General features: G+C 42.4%; 1 long non-coding RNA gene across 2 annotated transcripts in view; it reads right to left on the bottom strand.

Annotated features, from left to right (window-relative positions):
* Positions 1-10,375: 10,375 nt before the first annotated feature.
* Positions 10,376-19,962, bottom strand: part of LOC143522516 (uncharacterized) — a 32,383-nt gene continuing 22,796 nt past the window's right edge. For both annotated transcript variants that reach the window (XR_013133038.1, XR_013133039.1), the window contains exons 2-4: positions 15,971-16,115; positions 14,034-14,467; positions 10,376-13,405 (exon numbers count right to left, since the gene is read on the bottom strand). This is a non-coding gene — a long non-coding RNA (uncharacterized LOC143522516). The remainder of the gene's footprint in view (positions 13,406-14,033; positions 14,468-15,970; positions 16,116-19,962) is intronic.

The following is a 19,962-nucleotide window of genomic DNA, read 5'->3' as shown; positions in this document are numbered from 1 at the left end:
CTCATAAACCTTGTAAAAATAAGTAATTAAATCAGATTCTTTCACTTGGTTTGACTCCTGATTCCATCTGGTATCACCCCAGCTGAGCTCTGGCTCCAATCTCACCAAGACAAATCACTTTTAATATAGCCATTGAAATAGGAACACACACACACACACACACGCACCGCACACACACACACACACACACACACACACACACACACACACACACACACACACACACACACACACACACACACACACACAGAGTTGCTATAATCTCAGCCTTGTTACTGTAATAGATTCAAACAGAACAGATTACTGAGGAATGACACAGACATGTTTACCTCAAGGTGATCAGTCAACCAGAAACCATAACAAGCCAAAATTACCACAACCATCCTCAAATACACTCACAGTCACATTTGTGTATGAATGATCATTTCAAGCTGTATATACCGAAAACATTCTTTCACTTTTCTTGGGGAATAACACTCAGAAATATGCAGCATTAAACACAGCAGATGTATTTTTAGACGGACAGACACTCAGGCACACAGAGGCGTTTGTGGTTATTTGAGGCAAACATGGAAAGTGTCAGAGCTATATTTATGTATCAATCACACAGACAGGGGGAGGGATTGTTCAGTCCATCTTTTCTGACCTGTGTTTTCCTCCTCAGCAGTGTCTCCAGCCACAGGACTGACTCACAGACACACAGTTCCAGCTGACCTCCGTAAGAGGTGAGAACAAGAGATTCTTACTTAAAACACAGGCAGGAGGAGACGATGAGTCTGTAAGTTCAGACGATACTCACGATGTAAGTCCGCCCGTCACTAAACACAGCAAAGCAGCAACCACAACCGGCTTATTCGGTGCTCTGGGCCGATACGGAGGGGTGAGTGCACGTCTGTGCTGATGGGAGGTGACAGTACCGCTGATAAAGGCACCAGGAGCCCAGAGGAGGAGGAGGCGTCTGGGTGACCTCCGCACCTCCACCCACCGCCCTGGAGCATCACGCTCCTTCACGACCCGCTGACCACCCTGGAGCAAGGTGACGTTCTGAGAAGAGGTTCAAGAATGAGGAGAAAAACAACTACAGTGGTAAAGAGAATAACAGAGAGAGAGAGAGAAATAGACTACAGTAAGAAGTCATTTTGGCACGAAGAATATATGAGGGTGTTAAAACAGTGCAAAGAAGTACAACATGAAGTACAGATGTATTCTGGCTGATTTCCTCTGTGGCAGATGTGGGCACATGTTCCTCTGTCTGTGAGAATTAAAGAAATAAACACAGGATGACATAAGCCACAGAACAGTGAGAGAGATCTGTTATATCAGGGTCTAGGTGACATCTGTTATATCAGGGTCTAGGTGACAGATCTGTTAAATCAGGATCTAGGTGACAGATCTAGTATATCTGGGTCTAGGTGACAGATCTGTTAAATCAGGGTCTAGGTGACAGATCTGTTAAATCAGAGTCTAGGTGACAGATCTGTTAAATCAGAGTCTAGGTGACAGATCTATTATATCTGGGTCTAGGTGACAGATCTATTACATCTGGGTCTAGGTGACAGATCTGTTAAATCAGGGTCTAGGGGACAGATCTGTTATATCTAGGTCTAGGTGACAGATCTGTTATATCTGGGTCTAGGTGACAGATCTGTTAAATCAGGGTCTAGGTGACAGATTTGTTATATCTGGGACTAAGTGCTGGTTTTCCATGAGACTGCCCCATCATGTAATATTATCTTCTAACATCTCTGCATGAGATTTCATACAACCATGAGTTAAAAAGAATCCGTATCAAGCACAGAGGTTAACACCTTTGATGAATATTGTGCTCTGCTGTAGACGGCCGATCACACAGACCCACTGCCACCAAACATTTGTTATCTGCTCTTTGTTGGATGTGTTCAGCTTAACGTCCTGTGCATTAAGCTGCTGAACGTTCTGCCCCCCCCCCCCCCCCCCTACATACTTATCAGCTCACAGACTCATGTTATCATATCAGTGCTGCTAGACTCAAGCACACTCACATGACACCTTGCACAGATCAGAGTGACACGGGGGACGAAAGTGTAAGAGAAGGATGGAGTGAATGATGGAGTGAATGATGGAGTGAATGATGGAGTGAAGGATGGAGTGGAGGATGGAGTGAAGGATGGAGTGGAGGGCGGAGTGAAGGACGCGGTGAGGTTCCTCTGTGCAGAGTTGCCCTAGCAGACTGATGTCAGCTGTCAGAAGTTATTCTGATTGGTTGTGATGTGTGAGGACACATTCTGATTGGTTGTGATGTGTGAGGACACATTCTCTTCTTTATGCATTTTCAGGGTTGGTTTTGTATTTTGTCTGTACAGCTGTCTGATTTGATCACCTTTTACATCATTTCACTCCTACCTCCAGTCAACCCTCAAACAAGCACCCACACACTGACACACTGTCCCACATATCTGTGCATGCGCACGTGTGTGTCTGTGTGTGTGTGTGTCTGTCTGTCTGTCTGTTTGTCTGTTTAGAGACACTGGCCTTTCTTCTGACTGACAGCTGCTCCTATGACATCTAAACATAGTGTTCTTTCTTGTAACCTCAAGACAAGTCCACCATCTCGGGACATTACTTCTTCCTATGTGTGTGCATCCAAAATTATAAGGATGTCTCTTATCACTCTGAATCACTGTTTTTATATTTGCATCAGATGTTTATTAAAATGTAAGATATATTACATTTTGGAAGGACTTGGATAGAGATGCGTTGGCTTTGACATCTGTTGTCAGCTCCGACCAGCCAAGGCTGTTTGCTGTAGCATCACAGATTCATAACAGCTGTTAATCACAGTGATAATTACTGCACACTGTGTGTGTGTGTGTGTGTGTGTGTGTGCGTGTGTGTGTGTGTGTGTGTGTGTGTGTGTGTGTGTGTGTGTGTGTGTGTGTGTGTGTGTGTTTGGTGGGGTGGGGTGAGGGGGTGTAAACCGTCCTTTAGCATCGATTTTCACAGATCAGCAGTTTGAAGTGTGACCGGGTGAATCCTTTTGACATAAATATCACAAATCATTATCATCACCACTCCACACAAACACACCAGAAAGAGCAGCACTGGACATTAAATAAATATGATTACATGATTTTCATTTTTGGTCTTCATAAAACCTGCTATTTTGTTTTTTATAGTGTAATATAGTTCACAGCTAGGCACAGGTGGTAGAGTGAAAAATCACAAACACACCCACATAGATCCCTGGGATGAAGGTGAGGACTTGAGACCTTCTGGAACACACTGAGCCATAATTGTTCATACCATTAATAACATTCATGTCAGGACTTAAAATTTCCTGTTCAAACAAACAATCTTCTACTGAAATATGTCTAGATTAATAGAGCATGAGGAATCCGAAGCATACTACCACTTGTGTCTTCAGCGAATTGCAGCATCTCTGATGAAGCTGTTCTAAAATGCACCCTGGCCTGAAAGACACAGACATGCTGCTTCTATTTCATTTCTGCCTTCATTAGAGCAGGGAAAATTGGTCTTGCTGGACTATTGCTTACTGATGTCCTGAGCATCACTTATGGATGGTCAGACAAACCGTTCCTAAGACAGCTGGTCAGTCCAGTCAGTCTCTGCATATTAAATGTGCTCAGCGGCAAAACTAAAAACTAAATTATGCCTGTGATTCATGTGGAATAATTATGTTACTTAAAGCAATTATTGGCATTTAATTAGGATGCTAAAAAATGTAAATGTTAATTTAGCTTGAGATTAAGGGCAAATATGACACACAATTACCGATTCAAATTAGCATAGAATGGAAGTCTCTTCAGAAAACATACCAGGTCATACAGGCCATTTTTAACCAGGCAAGGAAAAAAAACACCATCGTATTTAGTATTATAATTAATGCATGAATAATGCATCCTAATGAAGCATTCCTTAATAATTATTCCTAATACCTTGAACAAATCTCACATTTCTAGCAAAACGTTGCATAAAATCAAAAAACCAAACAAAATCTGTGGATTAAAAATGAATTTGATCTAACTTGCCATGAATAAGACGTGATGGGAGAGAAAACATAAAGGGGATGGAAGTTACAGTTGGGAGGGGGTCTGCTATGCCCAGTTTAAAGTCACTCAAAAAATCCACCAGCACCACACACACACACAAAACAAGGTTTATGGCAAAGACCGTCAACACTAGAGTACTGTCAATACTCACGTTAAACAGTAGGGGCCCAGATCTCTGGGAAGCAGACACCAGTGTACTAATGAAGAGCTAAACCTGCAACACAGCATCAACTCCACTGACCTGGGTACAGAAATGTGGTCGTAAGCAAATTTCAGCATGGCTGTAAAAGCCCTTAGTGAAAAGGAAACTTTATATGCTGTTAGAGCATTTGGAAAACTAAGTATTTCACTCAAAATCTCTGTAAATCTGTTTAATGGTGTATTCAGGTTTTATTACATGATTGTAAAATATTCCTTCTCTTATAAAAACCACTCAACAGACCTACATTTTCCTCTATACTGTATGTAAAGGTAAGGCAGACTAGCTGGGGTTTTGTGTAAAGTTTTGGACCAGGGTGAACAAGAGGCATGTGGACTGCCTTCCACTGAAATGGTGGTCTGCAATCATGATTTTATTGGGTAACTTTGGGTAAGAATGTGGAAAAGATCATGACTCAAAAATAGAGGCGCCAGCGATGAAGTTATCGGTCTGTTAACATGGACTGTTACCCCTGTGATGTAATCAGAGTGAATCCCAGCACAACAAATAAGAGCACCCTTCACATGGATCAGGGGATTACAGAAAGGGATTACAGGATGGGATTACAGAAAACAGGAATATAAGGAAATGTAACTAAAGTTACACATAGCACAAGTTTTGCACTATATAATTTAGTCGACATTGAATATGACAGAATTAACAGCTATGAAACCATTATGTACAAAAATAATATGAAGGGGGTGGTGGGGGGACTGTAGTATCAGTTTTATTATTATTATTTTTAATTCCAGGTCATTAAAACTGCATTTCCGGGTAAGATTTTTTGGGAATGTTTTTTGGTTTCTATGCCAATGGATTGACTCACATGGAGCAGGGTTCCACCCGAGGAAAACACGTGCTGGCACACCCACTGTAGGAAAAAGAACCACACACTGTTGAGAGAGAGAGAGAGAAAGAGAGAGAGAGAGAGGGAGAGGGAGAGAGAGAGGGAGAAGAGAGGGAGAGACAGGGAGATGGGGAGAGGGAAGCACAGAGAGAGAGGGAGAGAAAGGGAGAGAATGAGAGAGAGAGGGAGAGAGAGGGAGAGAAAGAGAGAGAGGAAGAGAAGTAGAGAGGGAGAGAGAGATAGAGGAGAGAGAGAGAGGGAGATAGGGAGAGAGGGAAGCAGAGTGAGTGAGAGAGAGGGAGAGAAAGGGAGAGAGAGAAAGGGAGAGAGAGAGAAGGAGAGAGAGGGAGGGAGAGAGACGGAGAGAGAGAGGAAGAGAAGTAGAGAGGGAGAGAGAGATTGGGGGAGAGTGAGGGAGGGAGAGAGAGAGTGAAAGTGCTAGTTGTGTGATGCTTTGAGCGTCAGATACAGAGAACTTGTGGTCTACGCCTGTTCTTAATTTTTTACGCTCCTGCTGCCATGCTGACTGTGGGTTTAGGGTTAGAGAAATACAAGACCAAACAGGTTATTCAATTACTTCCGTTCACATTTTCTTAGCTCGGGTTTTGAGGTTATATGAAGCATTTATGGAATTTATGGGCTCTAAAACTGTACAGAAACAAAAACATGCCTGTTGGGTTCAATTCGATGAGCCTATTTTACAAATCAAATGTACTTTTGGCTACTCCAGTTTCCTGAATTAGGAGACAAATTCCTTTTTATCAACAAAATCTGACTATGTTTCTCCATAATTGTCAGCAACCCCTAAAAGTAGTCAGGGTGCATTTGGCTGGTTACCAATGAAACAATTATTATAAAACTTTGAAACCTTAGTGGAAATCTGTGCTCTCATTTTAACCAGAATATATAATAGACCATTTTTGCATTTGTTTTACACAACAAAATATTAACCTATTTATCTGTGCATGCAAGTAGGCCAGCTCACAGATGGTACGTGGGTTTGGGCTTCCTGTGCCGTACCTGGTCCCTGCTGCAGAGATTCTGCTGAACCCTCCACTCATGAGACTCCCTCCCGAGTCTGCTGCAACGTCCCAGTCACCTGCAGTGAGCTACAGCCCGAGAACCCTGGAGCACCACGGGGGCGTCCAGACCACAGGTGGGCTACGCTTCACCATGCTGTGGTTTCTGGTGCAAAGGCCTACCCTAGTGAACTGCTGTCCTAAAAAGATGATGAATGCACTAGTCTTCACTTCTGTGTGTCTGAGTCTCACATGTTAGAGAGTATCAATACCAATCACGTATGTGCTCACCCCAACACACATGCTTGTGATCACTCGCGCGGGCATACACGCTCTCACGCGCACATGCACACGCACACACTGACCTTTAATCAGCCCTGAATCACAACTGTGCCTGTCACTGATGGCAACATACTGAGAATAAAAGCACCAATCAGAGAGAGAGAAAAGAGGAATTAAAAATCAAAGCTGGTGAAGAGGGCCTCTCTGACTCCCCCCCCCCCCCCCATCCTGTCATCTCTGAGCTGAATCCATTACTGCTACTCCTCAGAGATCGAGAGAGAGATAGAGAGAGAGCGAGACACAATCAGAAAGAAAGAGAAATAGACAGAAAGAAAAGAACAGAGAGACAGAGATGAGAAGAGCAGGAGAGAGAGAGAAAGGATTTGTGGGAAGAGGAGGGAATGTGTAGGGAATCAGAATCAGCTACTTTCCAGAAATCTGATAAGGCCTTTGTTTTCAGTAAACACACACACACACACACACACACACACACACACACACACACACACTTCTGTCTGCAGAAAATATGCTCAGTGTGCAGATGAAAACATAGACTGTAGAGAACACCCATTATGATCAGAAGCCAAGTGCTATGTGCTTTAAAGAACCAGGCATTTGCAGTGCGGGAACAAATAAAAATGCACACACAAAATACGAACACACACATCAGTAATATATTGTGATCCCACTTTGAAGAGAGTTTGTCGGGAAAAGGGCAGAGACATAATTAATCACACTCAACTTCAAATAGGAGCAAACACATGTTCTCTCTCTCTCTCTCTCTCTCTCTCTCTCTCTCTCTCACACACACACACACACACACACATTCTTTCTCTCACTCTCACACACACAGGCTCTCACCTTTCTCTCTCTCCCATACACCCACCCACACGACTATAACGTATAAAGCAGGCGTACTCAACTAAATTTGTCCGCGGTCCAATTTTGGCAGATACCTGTGACCTGAGGTCCGGGGGGGGGGGGGGGGGGGGGGGGGTTGGGGTTGTGGTGTTTTGTCCGAAACGATATGTGGTAGAAACACCCCTCAAAACAGTGGAATGAACATTTACCTGACCAATTTTAATGTTGCTATGTGTTTCAGGTTTGAAAAGTGCTGGAATTTAGGTTAAAGTACTTTAAAATGCTTGAAATTGTAACTACTTGGTTTCACAACAAATATCTGTCTGACTGAATAGTTCTCTTGTATTAGGTTAACAAATACGAGCCTCTTGTAATTCCAGGACGAAACATGAGAGAACGTGAAGACGTGAAGATCGGGCGTTTTTAAAATAAACAACCATTAAATAATGTGATAAAAAGCGAATTATTTCGAGTATATGTATAAATATTTAACTTAATTATGTTTAACATGCTGGGAAATATTGAAATGGACCTTGAAAGTGACGTACAAGTGCTTGAACTCCACCTTATAAAGGTGTATGAACCCTGAAAACGTGACTTTGTTCATTGCGCTGAAGCGCGGCGCGCGCGAAGTTACAAAATTCGGGAGGTGCACGACCTCGCGAACCGACAGCGCGCGAGGCACTCGCGCACACGCGGGGGGGGGGGGGGGTTTCAATAGCCCTGAAATAAATGTTACGGTTTTGTTTTGGTCCGTATCCAGTTAATCAGGAATGAGATTGGGTCCGGACAGGACTGCGTTCGGGTCCGGATCCGGACCGCGGTCCGCCAGTTGAGTACCCCTGGTATAAAGAGTATCACGGTAACGGCTGTGTGAGTTTTTTACAGCAACAGAATTATCTCTGAAAGACTATTAGGACCCATTCGCCTGTATAGCCTTTAACCACATATTTCTCATGTTCACATACACACACACATATATAGTCTCTCTCTCTCTCTCTCTCTCTCTCTCTCTCTCTCTTTCTCTCTCTCTCTCTCTCTCTCTCTCTCTCTCTCACACACACACACACACACACACACACACACACACACGTGCACGCACACACACCAAATCACTCATAAGTCACTTAACCGCAAGCACAAAAGACTCCAGACAATGTGGTGTACCACAATGCTATTATGCCAGAGTGGGAAAGTATGTACGTGTGTGTGTGTGTGTGTGTGTGTGTGTGTGTGTGTGTGTGTGTGTGTGTGTGTGTGTGTGTGTGTGTGTGTGTTTCCTTAACTGAATCTACGGTTACATATACTTGACTACATTTATTGGGTTAGGACTGCACCAATGGTTCTGCAAAAGAAGCAAGTTCACACGATTTCCCACTTGCAGCCAAGACGTGTTTTGGTGTCCAATGTTTTCATTCATTTTGCACTGCAGTGACAAAGCTTATGTAGCTAGCAAGTGCTGCAAGCCATTTCACCCAAGACCTTTTTCGTAAATACAAACTCTCACACTTGATTCACTCCACAGTCAGTTCTTAAATATTGCAACACAAACACAATATTGTGGTTTATGACACAGTGTGTCTTACTGTAATCATTAATAAATAATTCTACAACATGTACATGACCTCTGTAACAATAATGGAGTAGCCATGTTGAATACCTAGAATTTCTTTCTTCTTTCAAAGATCAAATCATACCATACTGGATCTTCTGCAGGTGTTAACACAGTTGTGAATTTACAAATGTATTATTATTTCACATTGATATTAATCAGGATAATAAACAGAAACTGTATGTATCTATTCATGGGAGATTAGTGTGTAAAATGGACTAACAAACATTAACTTTCAAACACCAACCTGCACTGGCTGAGCACTGAAAGGCCTGAAGAATCTCCTAACCTGGTCATTACTGTGGCGAACCGCATACAAAGATTTTTAAATAGAAGCAATAATACAACTGTAGGTCCTTCTTGTTCATTTTGGATTACAGATTTGGTGGTTAGTGGCTTTGAAATTATGGATTAGGAGGTTAGTGGTTTTGGGATTATGGATTTGGTGGTTAAAAGGCTTTAGGATAAATGGACTTGGACGTTTTTGGACTTATGGACCACAGATTTGGTTGGATATGAATCTCCAGTCTCAATTGCTAAACTGATGATACAGAGTAAAATTATTTCACCATGTTAAACCAAATTAAGTTGGCCTGGGACAGCAACTGACAACAGTATCACTACATCAGGTCCCAAACTGATAGGAATGGGAGAACATATACATATATATATATATATATATATATATATATATATATATATATATATATAAAATACATATATAACATATCATATATACATAATGTTTAAAACACTGGCGACCTGCCCATGGTGTACCCTGCCTTCGCCCGGAGATGTTGGGATTTGCTCCAGCCCCCCCGTGACCCCGACTAGCGGGATTAAGCGGTTCAGATAATGGATGGATGGATAATGTTTAAAACATGTATATATATATATATATATATATATATATATATATATATATATATATATATATATATATATATATATATATATATAGCTGGCATGGATGGACATCGACCCAAAAGCATTTTAGCAAAACCACCAAGAAATGTCATAAGAGAAAGAAGATTTACACTCTGGACTGGCCCCGTCAAAGTCCGGACCTCAATCCCATGTAGATGCTGTGGCATGATCTGATCTGAAGTGGGTGGTACATGTCAGATGTCCTTCCCTCTGCAAGGAGGAGTAGGCAAACATCTCAAAAAGCAGATGAGAGGCACATTTGTTTGTGGTTACATTTTATCACGTTTTTATCAAGTGGTCTCATTGGAGCTGTCCTGTATTTTTTTCTGTGCGTGCGCGCTTGAGTATGTTTTGTGTGTGTGTGTGTGTGTGTGTGTGTGTGTGTGTATGTGTGTGTGTGTGTGTGAGAGAGAGAGAGAGAGAGAGAGAGAGAGAGAGAGAGAGAGAGAGTGACATGTCAAGACAAAGCTAACCACTGTAATGTAGATCCTGATCAGAGTGGTTTTATTAAACCAGATTTTATTAAAATCCAGAAAAAAACATCCACAGGCAAACAAACCTGAAGAGAGAAGACAAAAGGAACCAAACGGGATGAATAAGTAATTTAATAATGCACCGTTTTCAAAACACTAGGAAACAGGCAATACTTCACAGACTAAGAGGAACTGGTCTAATATAAGAAGGACTGTGCTAATTAGCTATAGGTACATCCAGTTATCAGGAGGAGAGGAGCCTGTGAATCAGTCACAAGCTTGGGAGTTGTAGTGGCTAGTTGACTAGTGTTAGACTAGCTGGGGCTAGTATTTTCCAAAACTGCCCACTTTGTGGGGTTCTGAGAATCCTGAGAATTGTGTGCGACTGAGGAAAAACATCCAGCAAAAGTTTAACCTGTGGACAGGTAGTGCACAGTAAAGCAAACAGCAGCCGAATACAACACTGACGCTCCAATTAACGTGTCTAAATGCACAACTCCTCGTTCCTTAGCACGGATGGGCAATAACCAGTGTGACCAGTATAACCAGTTTGAGTGCCATTGGGCAGAAAAGCTCCAGTAGGCACAAATTTGGACCACTGAGCCTCGCCTGGTCAGACGAATTCAGATTTCATGTGGGAATTGTTGTCTGGACACTCCCTGGGTCCTTGTGGCCATCCAAGTTCATCCCATCATGGCAGGACACTCTCAGGAGGACTGTGCACCATGCCCCAAAGGTCGTATAGTCATGGATTCGTTACAGGACCATGACAGCGAGATTTCCTTCTCTGGCTTTCATAGCCCCAGATCCTAATACTATAGAGCATCTATGACACAGGATGGACTGTTCAGAGCATTTCAGTACCTAAATCTAATTTTCAGCAACTGCAGGCCAAGATTCCTGCAGAATGATTTCTACACCTAGTGGAACAAATCATATTATATATGTATATTATACACACACACACATACACACACACACACACACACACAATACCTTACTCATCAAAATGGTCTAAAACCTTAAAATAAGGAAGGTATATGGTACAACTTCATTTGTATAAAATGCAGTGGAAATTTGCTGTGATGAATTCTAAGAAATCAGATGATATTCTTATGAGCATTGATGTCACAGATAGAGTGTTACTTTAACAATAATATACTGGTCTTTGCAATTATTGTACTCTACTCTATTTCTACACAAAAAAGATTTACATTTACAAAATGCTGCACAATGTTGGAACATTTCAAACTGCATTCATGTGCAAATACTTCAGTTAATATTGTTTTATTCACTTAAGCTTGGATCAACTAAGACTTTCGTCAGATGATAGGCACGGTATGATCGGATCTTAGTAATGATTAATATTGTAAGTCAGACCATCATTACCATTGGTGTAACTGCAGCTCCTAGTATAGATTTAGTCTAACAGATAGATTGTGTCACTGAGAGCACTTTGGTTTAGAATACTCGCTTCACTGAGTTCAGACTCTTCTGACCCCAGCTCACACTCCACCTGGCTGGGTCTCATTCCCTGCAGAATCCCTGGCTGGGTCTCATTCCCTGCAGAATCCCTGGATGGGTCGACCATGCCGATGGTCACAGAGCTGTGGGAGGTAGAGAACTGCGTGGTAGACCAGAGAAGACGAGCCAAGGCGCTCTGCATCGATCCGGCTCTGACCTAAAGCATCGACCCGCTCAAAGACAGGTCCCATCGATCATTTATTACACCACTCGAGGAGAGTGCGGTCCTGTAGTCGAGCTTTTCTGAGCCTGAGTGAATGATGTCATGGTTGTAAAGGGATTTTTGAGGCATTTTCCTAGTCAGCAGCTTTGTGTCTGAGCCGGCACGTGAACCCAACAACCAGGACCAAAGCCGCAGGCTCGACGTCCTAGCCCAACAGCACCAAGAAGATCCCAACCTCACACATTCCCTTTGCGAAGTGCCAGAAGTAGCCGCGTCCAGAGAGTGATTTCAGGGAAGTAATGAGATTCACAGATTCTGTTTTAAAACTCTCTGTTGGTAAAGTATGGCAGAAATAATCACATTTCTTCTGGTGAAGTCCATTACACACCATTTTCCATCTGAAGTAGTGGAACGGATTCCTTGTTACAGCGAAGGGGGATTCCTCGTCTTGTTCGAAGATGTTCACCCCGTGCATCCACTGGGAAGGTGAGACAAAGTCCTACCAGTATTTGTTGTGGTTCATCAACAAACCGCCCAATGACTTTCCCACGTTTCCCCCCTTGTGTTTTGTGTTACGGCAAATTGAAGTCACACCAGCGTCAGCTGAATGTGACCCCAGCCAGATCCTCTCCGCTGAAAACCTCTGGGAGTCAGAACTACTGTGAATACAAAACAGCAGGATGAGGGAAAGATCAGAAGTCTGAAGAATCACAATCTGCCCTCAATCTTTAATGTGTTGATATCATTAAAGAAATAAATACTGAAATGGCAGATTTTTTTTATTATCCATTATTTATTATTTCTACACATTCATTTAATTGTGCTAATGTATTAATAAGGATCAACATAGACTACTACTAACACTACTGCTACTACTTATGAAGACCAGGCTAAGATCAGAGAGAGAGTGTGTGTATATGTGTGTGTGTGTGTGTGTGTGTGTGTGTGTGTGTGTGTGTGTGTGTGTACACCCCCACTGTTTGGAACCCTGATGTGCATGAATGTGGTTGGAACGTGGGGTTAAAGAGATCGGGAGTGTCACAAACCCACATGTGACAGGCGTGTGTGTGTAAAATATGTGTGTGTTCTACAGACATGTGTGTGTGTGTGTGTAAAATATGTGTATGTTCTACAATCATGTGTGTGTAAAATTTGCGTGTGTTCTACAGACGTGTGTGTGTAAAATATGTGTGTCTTCTACAGACGTGTGTGCAAATATGTGTGTTCAACAGACATATGTATGTAAAATGCATGTGCACTTAGTGTGTGTGTGTGTGTGTGTGTGTGTGTGTGTGTGTGTGTGTGTGTGTGTGTGTGTGTGTGTGTGTGTGTGTGTGTGTGTGTGTGTGTGTGTGTGTAAAATGCGTGTGCAGTTGACAGGCGTGTGCATGACCTTTTTCCACAATGGTGTTCTCATTGCTTCCCATTACCCACAAGGGTCTGCTCAGACTGAAACACAGTAAGTGATACCACACACACTTATTCACACACTCTGAACCCTGAATGTCTGGTCTGCCACACACAAACGTCTTCATACACTCATGGCCTGGTCTGCCACACACGATGCAGCATCCTTCGCAGATTTCAGTCAAGATTAATTTGTTTTGCTCATTTTTAGAAATTAGCATTGTTTAGACACAAATACCCAACCTCCTTCTCTTCCTGTTATCTATTCAAGGAAAAGAAAGTCAAGGGAAGACAAGAGCTAAATGTAATTTAAAAACAGTAATAAATAGGGGAGATTAAAGAAAATGAAAAGATGTTTTGCATTAGATGTCTTATTAACCCAGGGATCCAGTCCTCAGCGAATTAAATGTCAGAAATGTTATGAGTTCACAAACGGCATGCAATGTGTGTGTGTGTGTGTGTGTGTGTGTGTGTGTGTGTGTGTGTGTGTGTGTGTGTGTGTGTGTGTGTGAGAGAGAGAGAAAGAGAGAGAGAGAGAGAGAGAGAGAGAGAGAGTGAGAAACTGTGTTTTAGAGAGAAACCACAGAAGACACGGAGATGAACAAAGTTAATAAATGTATAGTGAACAGAAGGATCGCGCGTGTCATTGAACAGTGAAGTCACTACAAACCCCACGGCTTCATCAGCTGCACTGAACCAGCTCACGCCAGCCTCAGTCACGGACGCTTCGCAGGTCTTAAGTGAAGACAGACTGCCATAAATCAGAGAGTGACGGATGCACAAATGCCCATCATGAGCTAAAAGAATGCAAGACGCTAACAAAAGGACATCACATATTCTTAAACTCACTATCGCACAACACATTAGTCTCTCACACACACACATACTATACATGCAACTTGCAAACATGCATACAACACAATAAGCATACTGTGTGCGCGAGTGTGTGTTTTACTACTGCCAGGTTAAAGGTTGTTTTCATAGGGCTCCAAGATCAAAGCTACTGTTGCTGTGGTAATAGTTGCTGTCTGGGATGTTGCCGTGGTGATGAGTTTGTCTGGACACCTGTAAGGAATGACTCCTCCTCACAGGAACTCACCTAGTCTGCACAAACACACAAACAGAGAAACATAATTCCAGCAATGATTGAACCATAATTATTCAATAACAATGCAATACTAAAATAACAACAATACGACAGAAACAGCATGACTATTAATGCAAGAATTGACTTGAATAATATACAAGAGTCACATCTGTGATTCAAATGTTTACTAATTGTGTTTGTATGTTTGCTAAGAGCAATTGATTTCCTGCAATTTAGATTTAGTGCCATCTCCCAATGCAAAAAATGAAGAAATGTCCATCCACTCAGTTGCCAATCACACACTCTTGCAAAACACAGTGAGAGTAGCACAGACATTAAATGGCCTCACCTACATACTGCTTTACAGGATCTCATTTACTTTACTTTTTTCATTTACTTTAAAACGCCTTGAAATTAACTGAAGAATCTGCAGTCATGAAGCTGCCCTGCTATTCCTGTCGGGACTGAGAAAGGGTAGGTCTGATCCCAGATCAGAATAAAAGACCTCTTCTGCCCACAGTAAATGCAGTGCCCTGACCCTGACCCTGTGGGCAGGCACCCGTAGGACAGCAGTGCAGCTGCACAGGGTTCTCAGGGAACAGCATGGGTGCAGAGAGACTGCTGACCCTACAGCTCCAAAGGTCAACTGCTGCAAAGAATGCTGGGAGGGCTTGCACTGGATAATGGCCAAAGGCAAGCAGTCAGTGGTCCGTTTTACTGAACGCGGATATATAAAAAGGACCTACAGTTTAGGGTCTGGGTGTTTAAAACCCCATGAAGAGAATTTGACAGTTACTGTGTAGTTTCAGTGAGATTTATTCTCGCACAAGTTTATTCTGATCAATAAAGTCAGTCAGCCATGCTTAAGTGATCACATGTGTAATAAAGGTTTTACTTTTATAAGTTTTGAACATTTAAGAAAGTGTAGCTTGCATTTTGCTCATGATTTTACCTTGATTTTACTGTTTTGGTATGTGAACCCATTTGGAATTTGTTCAAACTCTTTTTATGTTTTAGAGCTGAGATGAATTCCAGCATATGTTGCTAAACGGCCTGTATACATACTGAAACAGAACCTCATTCGTGCCTGATCTCCGCCCTGTGTGAAATTCTGCTGATGAACAAGTGTAAATGTTAGCTTAAAGTGTCTGCTCACCACCAGTGATTGATCTACATGTGATTATCTACAGCAAGAGCTGATAAGTTAAGAAAGGTCCAGAACACAACACACAACTCATACAGATGTAAACGGATGCTTGCGGGCCACATGTAGGAGTGGAAATGCAACACATGATAAAAGTGAGGAAAGGCACGAGACGTTACAGAAGAACCGGGATGAAACAGGCAACCATCTGCAGAGATGATAAAGAGTGTGTGTGTGTGTGTGTGTGTGGCTGGACATAACAGATAATCAAAAGACATTTGAACACTACACAATCTCTACATGTCAACACAAGAACAGAATCTCTCAGAGGTTCTCCCCCCCTCTTGTGGCTCATCCTTCAGTTCTCCTATCTCACCCTGATCTTCTCCTGGTCTTCTCTGGGCTCTCCTGTCCCCGTCTCCGTCCCCTCTCGCAGGACCCCAGACCTCCACGTCTCCTCCACATCAGGCATAAAGGACTTCCAGATGTTCCTCTCTGTCTTCTTACACTCCGTCTTAACTCTGCAGGGTGAAAATGTTTAATCTAATGATTGTCTTATAAATATTTTGCAGATTCTGTGAACAGGGTCATATGGTGCTGCGATTATGCGCACCAGTCCCACTGTTCATCTCCTCCTCTGTACAAACATGACAGAACACGCAGGCAGGCCAGTTTGAACCAACGTGCTACACGTGTTCAACACGACCCGTTTTTAACCTGAACACAGCCGCAGTTTATTTCAGCATGTTTAGGTGACGTGACTAAAAGAAATAATTCTCTCTAGTGCATCAGGATGTGATAAACCAGATGTCCCTCGACTCCTAACGGATGGCTAAGTGATGCGAGATAAAATTACGGGTGGAAATCGTTGATTGTCAGCACAATATCAACATTATTAATACACAAACCAACATCGCAACACGAGGTGATGCATTTATTTTTTGTTACATTCGGTGACAGTGAATGATCTCAGTGTCGTCATTAATTTAGTCTCTGAAAGAAACTAGCTTAGGTACAGCTCCCTTTGCTGTACGTCAGGGACGTCATGTGTTCGTGTGAAGCCAAGAGAAACATACTTATAACCAACCTGAGTATGGCACATGTGCAAAATCCTACCTTTCCCTGGGTCTCTCCCTCCATCCCTCCCTCTCTGCCATTCAGCTATGGCCTTGAACTGTCAAATGTTTCATTTAGCATGGTCCTAATTTAAAATGAAGCCTCATTTCAGATTTAAGCACATTTTCCATATTTCACTGCAAAAACTACAGATGTGGAATGCCACCTACAACACATTGTTCCTGACATCAAAAGAGAAGCACAAGGGAGTGGGTTTGGAGCCGAGGGGCCAAGCAATCTCAGAGCCAGGGAGGAGAAGCATGGCCTTAGTCTGGAGTGTATGCTTGTGTATGGTTGTGTATGGCTGTGTTGTTTATGGCAGTGTGCAGTTATTTGTGGTAGTGTATGGTAGTACTGATGAGCAACAAATCATTTATATTTAAAGTAACGATGTGCTAATGTGTGAAGTTCAAATAAGAGTCAGCACATAGTTTAACTGCTGAAGCGCATAAGGCAGTCTGGAATTGCAGTGCCATCATTAAAAAAACGCATTATGGTGAACCACATGGAACGTGTGTGTGTGTGTGTGTGTGTGAAAGAGAGAGAGAGTGAGAGAGAGAGAGAGAGAGAGAGAGAGAGAGAGAGAGAGAGAAAGAGAGTGAGAGAGTGAGTGAGAATGAGACAGAAAGAGCCCTAATGGCAGACACATCAAACAGCAGTCATTCACTTATGTGCATTAAAGACACACTAACCTTTCCATCACCATAAAACACTTATTCTTATCCCTGATGATGGGTCTCCTTCACTCTCGCAAGCAACACACACACACACACACACACACACACACACACACACACACACACACACACACACACACACACACACACACACACACACATACCCATATATACACATGCACAAACAGAGGCAGTCACACACACTCACTCAAGCACACACACTCACACACAAAACTTATGGGGTGTTGAGGGAGCATAAATCCTATGATGATTGATTGGCAGGGGTCCAGGCGGCATGCCGGGAACTGCTTTATTCTTGATCTCAACTTCAGAATAATATCTCACACCCTTTCCATTCTCTCTCTTACACACACACACTCTCTCTGACACACACACACACACACACATACTCTCTCTCTTTCTCTCTCTCTGACACACACACACACACATTGCAAAATATTGGGATGTCTTGGCAGATATTACTCATTCACTTACACACCCTGTCAATCACCACAGACCCCTACGTGCGTGTGTGTGTGTGTGTGTGTGTGTGTGTGTGTGTGTGTGTGTAGGATGGACAGACCAAGAGGGTGGAAAACACATGGCCCTCACACTACTGAAGTGCTGTTGCACTGTACAGTTAATGGCACTGAAGTTAAATGCAGCACACACATAGTGATCTTTCACTATACACACTAGTTCAACCATCTGTTCACATGGATGTTCCTGGATCTCACACATCTTGGATCTTGGTCTGCAGTTACCAGTCTAATTTTATGAGATAATTAGACGATGTCTAGGTGTATGTGTGTTGAATTATCCTTGTGACACCCACCAACACACACACATACACACACTATTACTGTGCTCAGTGAAGGGCCTCAGTGTGTGTCACCCAAGTGCCCATTTCTCTGGAGTCTGCCCTGTGTGTTTGACTCTGAAATGAAAAACCCGATTGCTATCTCTACTTTTCATTATGGAAACTGGATAAAAGACAAAAGAGCCTAAATAAAAGGAAGATACCCCTTTACTACACACATATTCCACAATCAGTGGAATTTACCTTCATCAGTCCTACAGTCTTACAGGTTGGTCTATTTTTCTGTTAAGTTTTCTTGTTAGTTTGTAAAGGTATACATCTTCCAAATGAGGCCATATTCTATTATAGCTAAGAAACTAGTTTTATTTACTGTGTACCTGTTTAAACTGCAAACATTAAAGGATAAACACACACATACACAAATGATTCTGGCAATACTGAAGTCATTTTAATTGTTCTACAATAATGCCCAAAATCGTTTAATATCCAAAACCCTTGGAACCCTTGGAAATATTTCATGATGTACACTTCTAAAGGACATGGTGCACGTGTGTGTGTGTGTGTGTGTGTGTGTGTGTGTGTGTGTGTGTGTGTGTGTGTGTGTGTGTGTGTGTGTGTGTGTGTGTGGCTAAATATTAAAAGTACCATATGATATCTTCATCCTCTCTTATCCAGCTGCTGTCTCAATTTTGGTCCTTGATCAGCAGACACACACACACACACACACACACAGTAAACTTTCCATGCCAATACACTAGTTAACTACACAGTACATTTTTTCACATTCTAGAAGACTGCTCCTGTTGTCAATTAATTATGCCTTTACCAAGTAAATGCACTGCAATTGATGTGCAAATGTTGCTATTCATTTGCAGAACACTTCACATAATATTCAAGACTGGGTTAACAAATATGTACAAAGAGTTTTGGATGATAAACTTGTAAGAATCAGAAAATAAATAAATAAAGCGACTACAGTAACGGCACAGCCAACATGTGATGCTAAACCACCGTAACAAGACAGACACACGATGATGCTAAACCACAGTAACAGCACAGACACACTGATGCTAACAGACAGTGCAGACATAATCTGATGCTAAACTACAGTATCTATCTAACCACAGCAATGTTCTCTCTTAATAATAAAGCCAGGGCATATCTGTGTAAACTGCAAATTCTTCTGAAATAAACCAAACCCTATAAAACCTTGTCAGCAGAAACATTCTTCAGAAAACATTAACAGCTCATACAGCCTCTAATGCACACATTACATGCTGTGTTGAACCTGTGGGGTAAGGAGACTGTTTCGTGTTCCCACCACTGCTGTATATGCATATTCCAGACTACCTCAGCTGGTCTGCCCATACACGACCAGAATAATGATATAAAACCGAACTGAAAACGGTTAATGACCATTTATCGGGACGCATTAGAAGGCAAGTAGCATGGTTGGCAAAGCCAGGAAGACTTAAAATATCCTCGCAGGAGAAAAATGTACTTCAGGGTTAGCAGATTATCTGTTCTTTTGTTTGAACGAGAGTTGACATGAGATTTTTGTGCCGCACTTGTTCCCGGAGTCGTTAAGTCCCGCCGCACACACTGTGCTGCTGGGCCCCATGGTAGCGCTGTCATTATTATACAGGCTTGCTCTAGTTCCTTGATTGCCTTACAGGTCACCTTGAGCCCCTACATACTGCTACCACACCTACATTCTAATCAAAACGGTCTCCATCCAGCTACAACAACATCCAG

Source organism: Brachyhypopomus gauderio, chromosome 1 (assembly GCF_052324685.1).
Source record: "Brachyhypopomus gauderio isolate BG-103 chromosome 1, BGAUD_0.2, whole genome shotgun sequence".
In the NCBI taxonomy this organism is placed as follows: domain Eukaryota; kingdom Metazoa; phylum Chordata; class Actinopteri; order Gymnotiformes; family Hypopomidae; genus Brachyhypopomus; species Brachyhypopomus gauderio.
Note: the sequence above shows the minus strand (reverse complement) of the source record. Positions and strands in the feature narration are given on the sequence as shown.